Source organism: Anser anser, assembly GCF_964211835.1.
Source record: "Anser anser genome assembly, chromosome: 9".
Classification (NCBI taxonomy): Eukaryota; Metazoa; Chordata; class Aves; order Anseriformes; family Anatidae; genus Anser; species Anser anser.
Genome location: NC_139729.1, coordinates 4,191,190 through 4,207,116, shown reverse-complemented (window position 1 = coordinate 4,207,116; position 15,927 = coordinate 4,191,190). Strand labels below are relative to the sequence as shown.

General features: G+C 37.8%; 1 protein-coding gene across 3 annotated transcripts in view; it reads right to left on the bottom strand.

The window, feature by feature from the left end:
• SLC9A9 (solute carrier family 9 member A9) overlaps positions 1-15,927 on the bottom strand; it is a 219,139-nt gene that overhangs the window by 24,767 nt on the left and 178,445 nt on the right. The gene's annotated exons all lie outside the window — the stretch shown is intronic.

Genomic DNA, 15,927 nt, shown 5'->3' with positions numbered 1-15,927 from the left:
AGTGAGGTTTGTCAGCTGTTCTTAAGTCCTGTAGCAGAGGTGAAGCAATTACTGCCCTGTAATTCATGAAGAAAGATTCCTACCCAATATACACAGCTGCTTTTCCTGGGTTTTGCAGGTTATTGGTTGCTTCCCCTCTACCTGTCCTAGTTCCCAGGAGATGTCAGAATAACATAATGTTCAGGTATCTTTCCCCAGCCTAACAGCTACTATTAGTAATTCATAATACTGTTAGCAAGGATTGCCAAAGAATGTTTTTTTTTTATTTTTTTGTTTAGAAGTACACTATAAATCTAAGCCATGAGCAAAACATAATGAAAACCATATGGGGAAAGAACAAAAGAAAGCATAAAGGTTTCATTAAGAGATGGTAGGAAGTTAATTTGTAGAAAACATAAAATCAAGTGCAATTGTGAAGCACAGAAAAAGGACTCAACACACTAAACCCACTGTTCTTTCCTCATAGTGTGTGTGACAGAGCTTACTAAGAGCAGTATTTATTTTTATTTAATCTGTGCTTTTCCACATAAAATAACATGAAATCTAATTTTTGTCTAACTCTTGATCCTCACAGTATTAGAGAACTCATAAAACAAAAATAAAACTTTCTCTTTGCAAGTTGTTTCATGTCCCTTCTGTTGTATATTTGATGTATGTAGGTTTTTACGTTTTGTGGAGTTTTGCTTTAAATTGCTTGAAACACAAGAGCAGTATAAGCCCAACCCAACATGACTTACTAGCACAGCACAGTCTCCCTATCCGGGAGGTCCTTGTGACTTATCAAAAAGACAGGACTCCAAAAACTGCAACTATCTGATTTGGACAGAATTTCAGCATCCCTCCCCTTTTTGCATTTCTGAGTAAATAAAGCATCTTGCAAAAATAAGTAAGCCAAGAGCCTGTACCTGTAAGTGGCAGTGTGATAACACATCACCACAGCCACTGCAGCACTCCCTCAGGAGGCTGTGTGCTGGTGCTGGGTGTGCCTGAGTGGTGCCCAGCAGACAAGAGGCCCAGGCAGCTGACTGGCAGTGCCCAAGAACAGAAGCTGGATTATTAACACAGACTGCTCCCACTGCCGCTGCAAAGGGAGAATACCGTAGTGCTGTGGGCTAAGCTCTACCCCACTGTTGGGAGCACTGCTGCCTGTTTGGATGTACTGGGCCTCTGTTCTGGTGGGTGGTGGGAGCCACAAACACATCAAAAAGGATGACTTGTGCAGCCTTCCTGAGTGTCAGAAATGAAGATCTGAACATATTGAAAGCAATGTACTTGTGGCAATGTTTTAGTTGGCAACTGGTTTGAGGAAACAATTTTTCTTATGTGAAAAAATGACTGGTTGCATTCCTAGCTCCTTTACACCTCCTTCAGTGGCTATAAGTACTTCCAGAATGTGAAACAAATCTCTATGGGAACCTATTTTTAAAACTTTGGCAGTAAATCTGGCAACTTGGGGTGATGGTAGGATGACAAGCATGATATATTTTTATATCAGAGTTTAGTCATAAATTTATTTTATGAAACATGATAAAATTTTTAAGTGCTGGGTTCTAGGGACTCACCCCTTGTCATACTCAGAAAATGTTAGCAATGTCTTTTTGTAGCTACAGTAAGGTTAATGTGCAGTATGTATATTTTTGGGAAGCAAGCAAATATGACTATAGTTAGCATCAGATTAATTCTCAAACAAGGTGACAGAAAAACAAATTTCTAGCCTTCACATCTGATCCTTGATTAAAGCATTATTGCCACCATACAGACAATTACACCCCACCTAATGTTGCCAGTTATGCTGCCACCGATCCCAGTTTTACAGACAACTAGACGTGTCCTCAGAGAAGCTCATCCTGACAGAGATACTCTCCTGGATATGACATGTAATTGCAAGTAATTCCTTTGATGTAATGGAACTGAAGTAACTTGTACAAATTAGGAATTTGTCCTACAAATTTTTATTTGGAAATCTCTTAATCTATTTTTAAAATACTCTTTCAGATTAAGGCAAATGTTACTACTAATAATCTAAACTTTTTTTTTTTAAAGTGATAAAACTTTCAGTAAGAAACATTTCTTAAAAATTCTTTAATGCAGAGTTTTAAACATTTTTGCAAATTTCTGGTAGCAAAGAGTCACACGGTAATATATTTAAGTTGCTACTTATAGGTAGCACTTAGGGCTTAGTGGTGCCCCTGTAAAATGTGTTTAAAAAAAGGTGGCCAAATTCTGCTGGCACAACTGCACAGTGCTACTAGGAAGTCTACTGTGATTTTCAGTTCAGCATATATAAGGAGAAAAAATAGAAGGTGAAATCTGCTGTGCAGGTATCAGGAGAATTTTCTCCCAACTGACATAGTCTGGTCAAAGTTCAGTCGGGACATGGACTACCAATGCAGGTTGCTTTTTGAAGATGTATTTCAAGTCAGCATGTAAAAACTCAAAAAAAAAAAAAAAAAAAAAAGAAGTCAAAAGCAGTGGTTATTTAGTAGAGCAGAGTAACTGCATGTTCTTCAAATGATTTTTATAAAATGCTGTTCTTTTCTTTCCTGTTCTTATCTAGGTTAGCACTCAGACTTGCAATCCCCATCTCATTCTTTACTATGGCTATTCTTTTTGCTTCCAGCTGTGTTAACAACTTATTACACTTGGCTGTGTTTTAGCAACACCTCTTCATAGCACTCAAAATACTCAGCACTCAAGGATGACACTGTAAAGGGAGGATAATGTATTTGAAAACCATGTTAGCTTTGTAGCCACCCCACACTGCAGAGTGATTCATTGTAACCCAAATTTCCTGCGTGAGTTCCATGTAAGCTTTTGTGTTTTCTATTTGGTATTAGAATGCTCTTAATATATTTTTTTTTGTCATCTTCTCCCTTTGTGCATTATCTTCTGATAAAAATCTCCCATTTTTGCTGGGGACAATTTCAGGCAGGAGGAGTCTTGGAGACTAATTTTAAATGAAGTTTTGATGAAAGCATGGCATGGCTGGTGGATATTCAAATTCTCCAAGGAGGACAAAGATCTCTGGTCTCAAGGTGTTTTACTATTACTAACAGGATTATACTCTGAATATTAGTTTCATGCCAGTTTGTATAAATAAAGGAAAAATTATGTTGAGTACATTCATTATTATTGCTGCATGTTCTTAATAAGTATTGACACCTTCACTAATAGCTACTTGCATATGCACAAATGTAGAACACATTTTGGTTATTAAAAATGCATTTTTGAAAGCACCTCATTTTGTAGTAATTTCTACTGCCAATGGCAGCAACTGTATTTGTCTCCTATAGATGCATACAGGTGTGCAGTCTTTAGTCTATTGGAATAAAAATCTGTTTGTATCCATCTTCGAGAGAAAGTGAGGGTAAATAAACTATTGGAGACAATGGATAGTACCAGGATGCTTTTGTTACACAGAATGGTATTCTTTTTTTTTTTATAAAAAAAAAGCTTAAGTCCTTGAAGTTTGGATTTTTTTTTTAATGCAGTAAACTTTTCTTATTTGCAACAAACATGACCAAATGTCATCTAGTCTCAAAAGCCTTCAAAAACATTCTCAATCTGGGTATTTAAATGTCGTTTATATGATTAAAGGATTAATGAACTGGCTTTGTCTGTAGATACAGAAAAACTACAAAAAGATTACTGAAAGCACAGGAATATTCTCAGATTTTGATTTTAAGGACTTAATTGATATAACTATTCATATATTAAAAAAACGTTTGTAACAACAGAAGTAAGAAATCCAGTTCATCTCAAAAAAGTTCATTTCAAAATCAGACTTTTGGAGTCCTGTTCATATTGTAGTTTGTAACGAAGGCATAGTATGCTGATGGGTGTTTGAATACACAAAATGCCCATTAGCCTACTTGTACATGTGCACAGATTAATGTATTCATACCAGGAGCCAGTGCAAAACACAGATGGGAACTTTTTGAAAAATTGATTTGTTCATGAAGTTAATTTATTCTGTTTGTTATTAAATTTTGGCATCTCTCCAAAGAGCAACCAGAGTGCTCATTGCTGTTTTGCTACCTAATTCATTAGGTCAGGGCACGGTTACATTCAGAGCTGTACCACTGAAACTTAAGTAATTCATTCATAAATTCTGTTAAGTGTCTTGTGAACTGCAGGTGTCCACTCAGTTTTGCACTACTTCAAATAAGTTTTAAAATATCACTGTTGGTCCAGTATAACTTTGAATGAAGACTGGGTATAAATTCTCCACCCTGCTTAACTGGGTAATGCTGAGAGAAAGGGAAGAGATTTTTCTTTGTAATGCCAACAGACCCACAGTAGGATAAAACAAGCTGTCAGCTGAAAAGAGTTAGCAAGCTTATGCAACACAGCCCTCCAAAGGTGGATTGCTTCCCTTTCTCATATCCTGTCTAGCCAGTGTGGTTGGGCAGGCATTTCTGTTCTGAGACAGGAGAACCCAGTGCCACTGCGGGGGCTGGAAGTGTCTCTGAGAACAGAAAAGGAAGTATCTTGTCTTTGTGATCAGCTGTAGTGTGAGATACACTCCAGGATGGAGGCTCCAGCAGTTAGCGTGCTTTGTTTTCTCACTGGTGGAAATACAAACACTCAGGGCAGAAATTTAGCTACCAGAAAATGTAGGTGTTTCCGGGTTCACAAATGGAGAGCACCATGTCTCCCATTTAGGTTGATAAGCATCAGTATATGTAAAAGCTTGGAAGCTTCTAACTTGTTTTGGATGCTTTTGGGGGAATGACAGGACTCCCTGTTATGGTGCTTTTCATGCTCTTATACCTTCAGTTAAATATACTGCAAGCATGTCCTTGAATTCAATGGTTTTGTTTCTTTGGGTTTATCCTATAAATTAAGTTATAGCTATTATATGAAAAAAAAATTACAGTCTTAAATACACCAGGAGCGTAATATATATTTCAGTTGAGCTCAGCACTGCAAGCCATTTGAGGAAACTGTTTACACTGAGAAACACAATAATAGAAGGAGTAATTCATGTGAGACATCTATGCAAATCAGGTCAGCATATACAGAAAGGAACAGGTAATTGATATCTTTGGGTGACAGACTGAAGAGGAAATAGAAAGGTGAGAAATAGTGTACTAAATCAAAGAGTTATTGTTAGAATTAGCAGCTCTTCTCAGGACGTCTGCCTGCAAAGTTGAAATTTATGGAATTCCATTTACACTAGTTAGCCAAGAAAAGTATTTACTCAAAAAAATAAAAAGCCGGATATTCTTTTACTTGGGGTTGTTCCTCTCTGCTTTCGAATGCTGTGCAGTCTAGTGCACTGCGTTTCTGGGCTTACATGCTTATCCAGAAGATTATTGTCTGGTCATGCTAAGGATTTCCTGTACTGAAAAACCCGGGGTGTGTGGCAGAGAATTTTCTAATTACAGTGGACCCTTTTCCAGTGTGTGTATATACACACCTTTGTACACAATAAGTATGCATACGTTATAACTATTTCTTTTGTACTCCAGATACACAGCCTCTGTATTTGGGGCTGGACACAAAAAAAAAAAAAAAAAGAGGCTGGTAGAGTCAGCAAGAAAGGTGTTCACAGCAAACATGCGTAGGAAGGAAAGCTAAACGAGTATTTTGAAAAAAAAATCAACTTAAAAACCAACCTAACTGACTAGGTTTTGACAACATTAAGCAGTTTTTCTGTTGGACTGTTTTCGTGTGGTCTTAATGACATAAAGATCACAAAAGTGGGCACAGTAATCAAGCCTTACTTGTTATCTCATTAAATACGTGGAAGAGTGCTTTGCCAATTAATGCAAAAATTGTCAGATAAACCTGTTCTCCCCAGATATTCTATCTCCATAAGTCTTCTTTTCTTGGACCGTTCCTTTACCAACTAGATGTTGTCTGCCTCCTCTGATTAGGGCTCTGCTCCCTAGTAGCCACGGCTTTGGAAAGAGGACCTCGATAAGTAAATCAAGCTGCTGAGAAAGAAGGAAAGGAGACAGCTGGTACTGCAAGAAGCTCGGGGGGGGGACATGACACGACACACTATGCAGTGGCTAAGAGGCTAAGTTCCTTCCTCAGTTACTCTCTTACACTTAGATTCATATAATATTCCTCATTTCACTGCTAAGATTGAGTTTAAGGGAATTTCTGTGCATTATCAGGTCCCCATTCTGGTTACAAATGAAACAAATGTCCTGTGATCACCACCCTTCCCTTGGATCTGTTCTTTTCCCTTTTTATAGCTGCTGCTACAGGTATTTTTCTTTTCCAGCCATGACTCACCTTTTAATACATAGGTAATAACTCATCTCCTCATTTTCAAATTGAGTGTTACATTCAGAATTCTGCATTTAATATATTACATCGTAATTCAATATCAGTAACAGCTGACTTAATGTTATTTCATTTTTCTTTGTATGTAAACCTGTAAATACTTTAAAAATATCTACAGTGTCTGACCTCTGTGATTACTAAGCCTGAAATTTGGTTTTTAAGTTTTTGCTCTATGCTTTTCCATGTCAACAGAACATTAAGATTGGATTAGGTCTGTGAATTATATTGCAAAACTCTTGTATGGTACTGAATGCAGGTAGTTTTTGTGGATTGGTTATAATTTACTCTGGCTTTTAGAAAAGTGAGAACTGATGGCACTGCTTGATATCTGCCCAAAGAACAGCAGGAAGTATTCAAGTTTCTGCTCTTAAATCCAAACATACTCTTTAGTTGTGACCTGAAACATATTTACTTATCTATTGCTCTACTGAAAGCAAACTCTGTGTTTGAGAAAAAAATTCTTAGTGCTGTTTGACACTTAGTGCTCTGCTCATACTATAATAAGATGTATTTTATCTCTCATTCTATCTTGGATTTATTATTAAGCATTGATTTTAGTATTAAGGGATGAATGGCTTGTGCATTAGCTGGTTTAAAATGATTATATATCATTATTCATTCAATATGTAATTTGATGTTTTTTGAGACACATTCTGGTTCTCCTATGAAGAGCACTGAAATACTTCTCATTAGAGGTATTCAGATAGTATAGTATATATCTACATCTTTGTAAAAAAAAAAAAAGAGTTGTTAAAATGGAAAATGATTAGTCAATAAAATGTGGAATGACACTACCTTCTGTTCTGAAGTTCATGAGATGCACGCCTTTTGCACCTATCAGAGTAACAGAAGCTTATTCCTTCCTGCATAGCAGATACTGCAGCTATGGACATGCAGTTGGGGTATTGTGCCAGGACATAGTATTAAGAAGCTTGAAAGGAAAACAAGCTTGTCTTCAAGACGGTCATCTTAATCTGGTTGGTAAATGTACCTACACCAACATTGTTGGTGGCAGTTTGTCTCAAATTGGCAGAGGGTATTTTCTGCTTCACAGAAATATGTGAAATAAAGGTGCCCAAAGATGACATACCTCCCTATAGGAAACCTTGAAAATGATAAAGGAAACATCAAAATAAAAACAACCCCCAAACAAGCAAGAACAACAACTAAAAACCCACCAAAATGCCTTCTGAGGCATTCAGAGTGATACTCTGAAAAAATTCTTTTTTAAAACAAAACCAAACCAAACCTGACCCAACTGATCTTAGAAAATGCCTACTTAGTCTTAATTTAAGGTCACAGATGCGTGTTGGGCTGTTCTAATACTGAAGGGCAACATTTGAATCACAGTAAGAACTACACAGGAGTTTTGTCCAATTAGGTATTGATATTAATGAGTTTATTTTAGGTTTGTGGATTAGTTAAGGTATGGAAGAGACTGAGATTTGTGGCAGTATGTTTATGATGTTTGTATTTTCATTATAGAAACATTTGGAGGTTCTTGTGACAGTCTTGACTGCATTTTGCTAGTTGCTATGTATAGATAGAATAAGAAAGAGACAAAAGCATAGCCTAGATAGAGAAAAACCAAGAAAGCTAACCAAAGATTTTCTAGCAGTTTGTGGGGAGGGCAGTTGATGTAGTCTGAATGCCCTTAAGCACTCTGCTGGCCACATCATTTTCTTATGGTATGGATTTCTGACACTTCAAGTTCAGACTATCTGTTATCCTGGGCGATCTGGATACTCGTGAGCTCTCAGGTACGGACATGGGAGTAGCTACTTCCAGGGAGCCTGGTAAACACACTGTGGGACTTTATTGTACTTTCATTGTGGCAGCAAGTAAGGAGAATCCTCTGAAATTTGTCAAATTATTTTGGCCCTTACAGTGCTTACTAGAAGCTGAATTTTCTCAAAGCTACAGTCCATTTCCTTTATACCTGTCTCTTTCAACAAATACTGAAAGACATTATTGTAATTAATGTATTTCCATTATGGTCTGAAGCTGCCCCTGACAGCCCTCACTGTAAGTAGTGCAGCGTGAGTACGGCAGGCCCTGAACCTGCCATGGGTCCTGCCTGCAGCTCTTCTAACTCTGTGCTAAGTCAGAAAGGTGCACGTGAAGACTTCATCCAGCAGCAAGGAAGGCTACAACTGGATGATTTTATTGTGCTCAAAGTAGACAGCTGTGCATAGGGCTGGTATGACAGTGGAGAGTTGAGAGGGTCTGATCTCGCCCCGTGCTGCTTACCTGACCAAGGATTCTTGCTCTGCTGTGGATCATTTGTAGGCAATTATTATGACAGAAATAAGATTTATCAGTTAGCAGTTCTGTCAGGACTTTGGGTTGCACAAGGAATTAAATTTATTCCATTTTGGCATTCGGCATGTTTTTAGCAGAGAATTATCAGTCTAGTTTTTTTTTAAAGACAGGATTCAAATATAGTAAAATAAGAGAAAATGTCATGAAATGCAGATTAAGAGGAGCGAAGCATAGGGCTGTGCCACATGGACTCTGGAATTTCTTCTAAGTCTAGGAATGTTATTTAAGAACCAGGGCTTGGATCTATTCAGTTCATTTATGAAGCTTCTATATGGCAGCCTGATATGTGAGATAAATCAGGTTCTCAAAGAGCAGCATTCTGCATAGGCTTCAACCTTTTTTAAAAAGTTGTCAACTAGTAAAGGCCAAATGCAGTTAATATTCTTAGTCATCTGCACAATGCAACAAGGTGTGTTTCAGTCCCATTTCACCAGCTCTGGTACTCTAGAATCACTTTCCCCTAATCAGATTACTGCAGAGGTAAATGATGTCACCTGATAAGAGCTGAAGTGAGAGAAATGCACAGCACCTCTCAAATAACCATATGCTCATCAGTGCTCATTTGGGTTTTCCAAGGATAGTCAAGGTTGGCACTCCAGCTGTAGAAACCAGTGAATCATTCCCCTCAGAAAACACATGCATCAGTTTCTCTCTTACAACGGAAAAAAGGTGAGAAGAGAAATGTAATAACAACCACTTGTGGAAAGGACAGAAGTTTAACGTGAGTTTTTAAATGGCATGTCAAATGGTTATGTCATTTTTAAGGAACCATTATATTTTTAGCTACTGTAAGGTGTTTCTTTGCATAATATTAAAACGTATTTCGTATTCGTGTGCATAGCAGTAGAAAAATATGGATACTGTAATGCTGGCAAGCGTGTACATTTTGGAAAGGACAGATGCTATTAGAATTCATCTCAGTAGGAAGTCCACTGAAACCATCAGGCTTCCACGTACAAGTAGGTCAAGGAAGATGTTTTCCAAAATTTGTACTTCTTAGTTGCAAATAGGAAAATTTCCCTCATTTTCAGGTCCAAAAGGCTATATTAAACCTGATCTCAAGCTTATGTATGGTTTTGCTTGACCTTATTCAGAATCCCGTCTGCTAGAAAATTGCCTTTTGTTGTCACTTAAAATATATTTCACTGTCAACATTACTCAGCATTCAAAAAGAAGAGCTTTCAATCCAGTTATAGAGGTACAGTGCAATCCTGACTTCACTGATGCCAGTGGTAATATTTCCACCTGTTCTGATGGGACTAAGATTTTCTTCCACTATCTTTATTGATTCAGTTGCTTTCATTGGATTCCTCCCCCCCTCTATTTTTCCTCTGTATTACAAAAAAGCGTTATTTTGACAGAGCAGTGTATCTGTACATATAGAAACCTTCAGTCCCTCATTTATGCAATGGCAGTAACATTTACATAACAGCAGCATTATTGTGTTTTCATCACTTCATCTGTATGAAGGTAATGGCTCTCCAACTACATAAGAAGTGCACAAAAGCTGAATTATAAAATGTACTTCTTGTTCTGTTGTTTCTTCTAATTTTTCGTAGCAAGAACACTGACCCTGCCAGCAGCCATCAATCAGCCAGCATAAGAAATGCTCACTGGCCAGTTTTGCAGCTTTCTTCTCTAGTCAACATGAAATCTGATGAGAAAATTTTGATGAGAGCTGGAACAATAGCAAATAGGGATGTCTAATGCTCCTGAAATGTTTCCATGCAGTCTTTTTACTTTTTCTTTAATGAAATTATTTGGGAATATCTTGAAGTTTCTTTTTTCTTTTATACATAAATTGTGTAATGCGATATTCTGATGTGTTCACAGATATAACTCTGATTAGGCAGATGTTAGGCAGATATAACTATGATTATGCAGAGGATTCCAATTTTAGCTTAATGTCTTAAAATCTCTCTAGTACTTAAGAGCAAAAGCAGGACTTCTATACAGGATCTATCAAGTTAATGTTTTTCTTTCTTTCCACCGTTTTTAAACATTTCTGTTCTCTCTTGACTGTCTACCAGAGCACAAACATTTTTCTCATCTCTTGGCAAGTACACAATTTAAAAGAAATTTCTTATAAAGAGTGTGAATCATCTGTGAAGGTAAAGTTACAGGTGCAATTTATTGTCACTGCATCTGTAGAAATAGACATCTGGGTCAACAATCGGTATCTTAACTACTGTGTATTGTGGTTTATTCAGCTGCAGAAAGGGAACAGTAATATTTACATCATGGGTGAATTTGAAAGAATAAATATTGTGAGGTGCTTTGAGACCCGTGTTGAGTCTCTACTGCAATATCCATTACAGAGCTTTGGCTCGAAAACTGCGTGCCCAGGCCTGCATGTATTAAAATGGATGGAAAAGCTCCTCTTGATTTTAGTGGTGCTGTTCATGACCCACACAACTCCTGCAAAGTTATGCAGTGAAACTGTTCAGCAGCCTGGAAGTAAAGCCTATGATCCTTTAGCTTGCAAACATCTATCCTATGCTTTAAATATAAGTAAAATAGGGGTTGCTAAGGATTCCTATTTAAACCTCAGAGAATTTATGATTCAGTAACTCTTGAATATTTTGTGAAGTTTTCCTCCTTAAATTAGTCATTCTTAAAGAAAAATATCCTGACTGTTTTGTAATACCCTTGATTTATGTCCAAGCTGTACTAACAAAATTAAGACATGTAGCAGCAGCACGAAAACGGACTTGCCTACTGTCTTGACATGTGCATCTCATGGAATGATTGCTCATTGGTGAAAATGCCAATCATTAGGGAAAGTGATTCATTTTCAGGAGTAGATGATATCTCCTGATGTCACATGGCATAGAATCAATGGTGTGGGAACCAGCCACGGACAATTTTTAAAGTACTTGAGTGAAATTTCAGTCTTCAGAATACTCCCATAGAAAGAATTACATTTCTACCCTCTTGTAATCACAGAAGAGGAGGAGTTGCTTTTAGAAGAACATCTGAGTAAAGAAAAATAGCAAACTACTGATGGAAAAAAATCTGTGTATCCCACCATTATTAATTTTGGTAAAAAGGACAAGTAATGCCTCCTGCCCACTCCATGCTCACACACCAGTGCTGGAGACTGAAGTTATCATGGGAACTGCAGTGAGCACAGGAAGCGCTCAGTTGTTTCCAATAGGGTGAGCAGGTGGACTTTGCCAAAGCCCTGTGCTGGGGAATTTGGGGTGCTGCTGCCCCTGGGGACGTGCAGCCATAGGGCACAGCATCTGGGGTTTCCCAACTGCATGGACTGTGCAGAGAGAGGGTGGAAAAGGGAGTGGGTGAGCTGGATTGTTCTTCTGAAAAGCTATCAGCTCTGTGAGCCAGGACCTTTTTTTGTTGTTGAAATGCCAAAGTTCATTTTTCTGATTTGTCACTTATTCCCCAGATTCACTGATACCTCAGTGCAACTGCAGCCTTGGCAGCTCCTGCTGAGTGTTATGTTAGCTAGCTTGTGGCAGTGCAGTGGCAGGAGCAGCACGGCTCAGGGTGGGCCAACTGTTAGGGAATGCACCCCGTTCCCAGGATAGGACTGTTAGGGAATGCACCCTGTTCTCAGGATAGGCACCATACTGCCAGAAGTAGAGCAAGCATGCAAGAGTTGTCATAGCCCTTAAATTAAGTAAGATGCAGAGCATGCTCTCATCTATCAGGAGTAAAGAGAAAGTTAAGTTTCATTAGCAGGACATTATCAAATGCTTATGAAAATCAGAAAATTGGTTTCCGTTCACACAAGCTTAGCCATTTGCCTTCTCCAGTGACTGTTACTGATGGCCTGCTGGTATTGTAACTTGCAGTTTCCTAAGCAGCAGCCATGCTGGTGGTCTCAGTGAAGAATGAGGAGCCCTGAGAGACTTGCGCTTGAATTGTGAAAAACAAAATCTTTAAAAGTCTCTAAACAAAACAAACTGAATACATTTATACGGAGAAGTGCTGATTTGCAAATGGAAGACAACTTGGTGCTTTTGCAAAAAAAAAAAAAAGGGGGGGAGGGAATGAGGGGTGGGGTGGGAGAAACCACCATGAAACAGTAAGGCTAAAGAGGATTTTAGCTACTTTGGTATTTCACAGATTACCGAGAGGCAATTTTGTTAATGAAGCAGTGGGCAGCACTTTCCCTGTTCTTGCTGTATCAAAGCAACCGATGGTTGAGAAAGGTATTTTGTTCTATGCCATTGAGACTTCTCCAGGTATTGACAGATGGAGAAAATACCGCAGCAGGTTATTCTGAATCACAAGGTTACCAGCTTGCAATTTTCAGGCTGGAGGTGGAGAGCTACACTTAAATATGTGATCCTATATTGCTCCCCTTATGCGTCACTTTGAAACATGGCAATGGCTCTTTATGGGGAAGAACAGGGATAATTACAATGGTGGTAGACCCTGTGTGTAATTATGGAAATCACCTTACTAAAGTAAATGGAGAGCTTTTAAATGTCCCAGTTTGGAGCTCTATTATATTGCCTATGGCTGGATTAATATTTATGAAAAAGGTTGTACTTGGTTTTTGCATACAGCTCATTCATGTCATTTATCACACTATTGTATAGGAAGAAGGTTAACAAACAGATGATACTACTGTGTGTCTGGAAAATGTGTCTGCGTGTAGCTTCTAAAGCCAGTCATGATGCATCTTGAAAGCCTGTTGAAAATGTTGCACTAATGGTTTGAGTGAGAAAATGGATGATTCCAATAAAAACAATAATGCGAATCAAATACTTGTTGATTGATGGAGATCTTTTAACTTACAGGTTGGAGGTCACTAGAATACTGTTTCTTTTATGCAGGTTGTTTTTAAGTGATGTTAAACATGCAGAAATTTAGATCAAAGATGCTGTAGGATGGCCATAATGAAAGGATCTTACAGACTTATTTTAAATTGTTCTAAGGAAGCATGACTTATGATGTTTATCCAAGTTTCAACTCTTCACGTTTTACAAGAGTCCCTTCAGACCTTTTGGAGAAAAATTATTGCTCGTAGACAATAGTTACAACAGTCTCACAGAGGCTGAAAACATTACATATGGTATCTAGTGGTTGTGTTGCAATCTCAGTTCTGGCAGCAATTTAATATCTGACCTGTGGTTAGATACTCTAGGCCCAAAGGGTTCTGAAAAGATAGGTTTTACAGCTATGCTCCTAAAGGATGAGTATTTATTGGAAGCCTGTTGCAACTACAAAATGCTAGGCAAGTGTTTATAGATGGTAGAATGAGAGCTTAAAAACATATACTTACAATAAAGCTTTTTTGTCTACTGATACAGGCAGATCTAAAAGGCACTGTACTTTGTGCCTTGCTAACTTTGACCTTTGACTTGTGCCATGAACCATGATTTTTTTTTTTTTTTACCTCTTTCCAACAAAGCCTGCTGTTTCAATTTCCAAACTCCTTTAGGTCGACTAGAGTTTCATCATATGGAGAACACGTAGTCTTCCTTCATATGCTTACTAGAGCTTTCCCTATCACTTTTCCCATCACTTTGAGATGCCACAAGTGCATCTCACCAAACAGTGAGGTATATTCTGATTTTTTTTTTCATTTTCTGTACTTCTTTTGGTACTACCCATAAATAGTTATCATAGAATGTCACAGTCATGCTGTAAGATTGAGGGTGTGCGCATCCTCAGTAAGGGATGTGAGGTATGCACAGAGAAACCTAGATCTTATGAGATAATGGAATAAATGATTGTGTTTTTGTCTGGTCTTTTGCTACTATATTTTTTTTTAGCTGTATCTACCTAAACTGAAGGTCATCTGTTAAAAATAGAACAGCATCCTGAAAAACATATTTTACTAGTAGCCATAGTCTGTTTTGGAAAAAAAAAAAAGAAATATCAAAAAGCAGAGAGGAAAATTAAGAGCTCTAACATGAAAACATCTGAGTCTATTGAAAATTCCGACTTGAGCTGAGCTACAGATTTAAGGCCCTTTCAAACTCAGGTGGACACAAAATACAGAAAGAGGTAGAGGAACTATACAATTGCAACTGGATACTGGCAGAAGAGGAGCAAGAATTGGAGAAGTGAAGAGATGCAGTGCTTCACTGAGAATCAGAGGATTGGAATGAAATACCGAAATATGAACTCCTTAATATTCACTAACAAAACCAACAACACTAAAGAATTTTGGCTATACTGTTGTATTGGTATTAACGTATATGGTTATGGCAGTTGAAGATTTACTAGATCATGAGGGAAAAAGCAGATACATTTTCAACAAATGTCTTGGAAGGAATTCGGCTATCCAATGAAAAGACTAGTGCTGTGCTGACTGCAGAAATATCGCTAACCTGTTTCTCAGAACTGAAGGAAATTTTGAACATATGAAGGTGCAGGTGTTTTAGATACATGCTCAGAAACTCAGATAATTAATCTTAATCAGTGTGAGTAAATAAGGATGCTAAAGAAAAAGGGTGAATATATTCCTTTACCAGGAGAATGAAACTGTCCTCTGTACCCCAAACAGAGGACCAGAAATGGTTAACTTTCAATCTGTAAATGCCAGCATGGGAAGGATAAAACAGGGAAATGATGGTTAATGATCGTTCAGAGCTTGATTCATCATTCATGGCTTTAAAGCAGATTTACAAATCATGATCAGCTGTTTGCTTCCAACTGAACAATGTTCCTTTTCCTTTGGAAATCACAATAACAAGCCCCTAGAGTTAACTTCCTGCTGAGAAGGTGGCTGTTCCTATTTCACACAGTTAATAGATCACCTTGTCTTTGTATGGCTGCACTCGTTAGTTTTGGCTTGCAATTTGCAGGTTAACTTTGCAGCCAAGAGTATTATCAGCTTCCCAGTTGCAGTATATTAGCATGGTTTGGCATTTCAGAAAAAAATGGGTTATATATTATTTTAAAATGCCATCATATCTGTGAGTAGAGAAGATATAACTGAATAAATACAGCTTTAAATATAGGCTGCTTGTTTTTTTCCTAGTGTGTCAGTAATAATTTCCCTTACATTTTGTCATGATATATTTAATAATGTAGGAATCTTAAGGGAAGACTGAAGCTGAATGAAGTTTTTACTTATATTCCCATTAACTACATAACTTTTACACACACGCCCTGAAGAGATGTGTCTCTCCTTAATATGTCTGACTCCTTTACATTGCCTGTTTTCTGTGCTGTTTTTCCATACAACTTATAAATAGCCTATGTATATTATGTTAAAAACTCTGTATATGTTTGTGAAAGCATCTTAGATCACGTAGAGCACTTTAGTTAGGTTGCAGAACTTGAAGCTGGTCCCTCCCCTGTGGGATGATGCATGCCAACAGG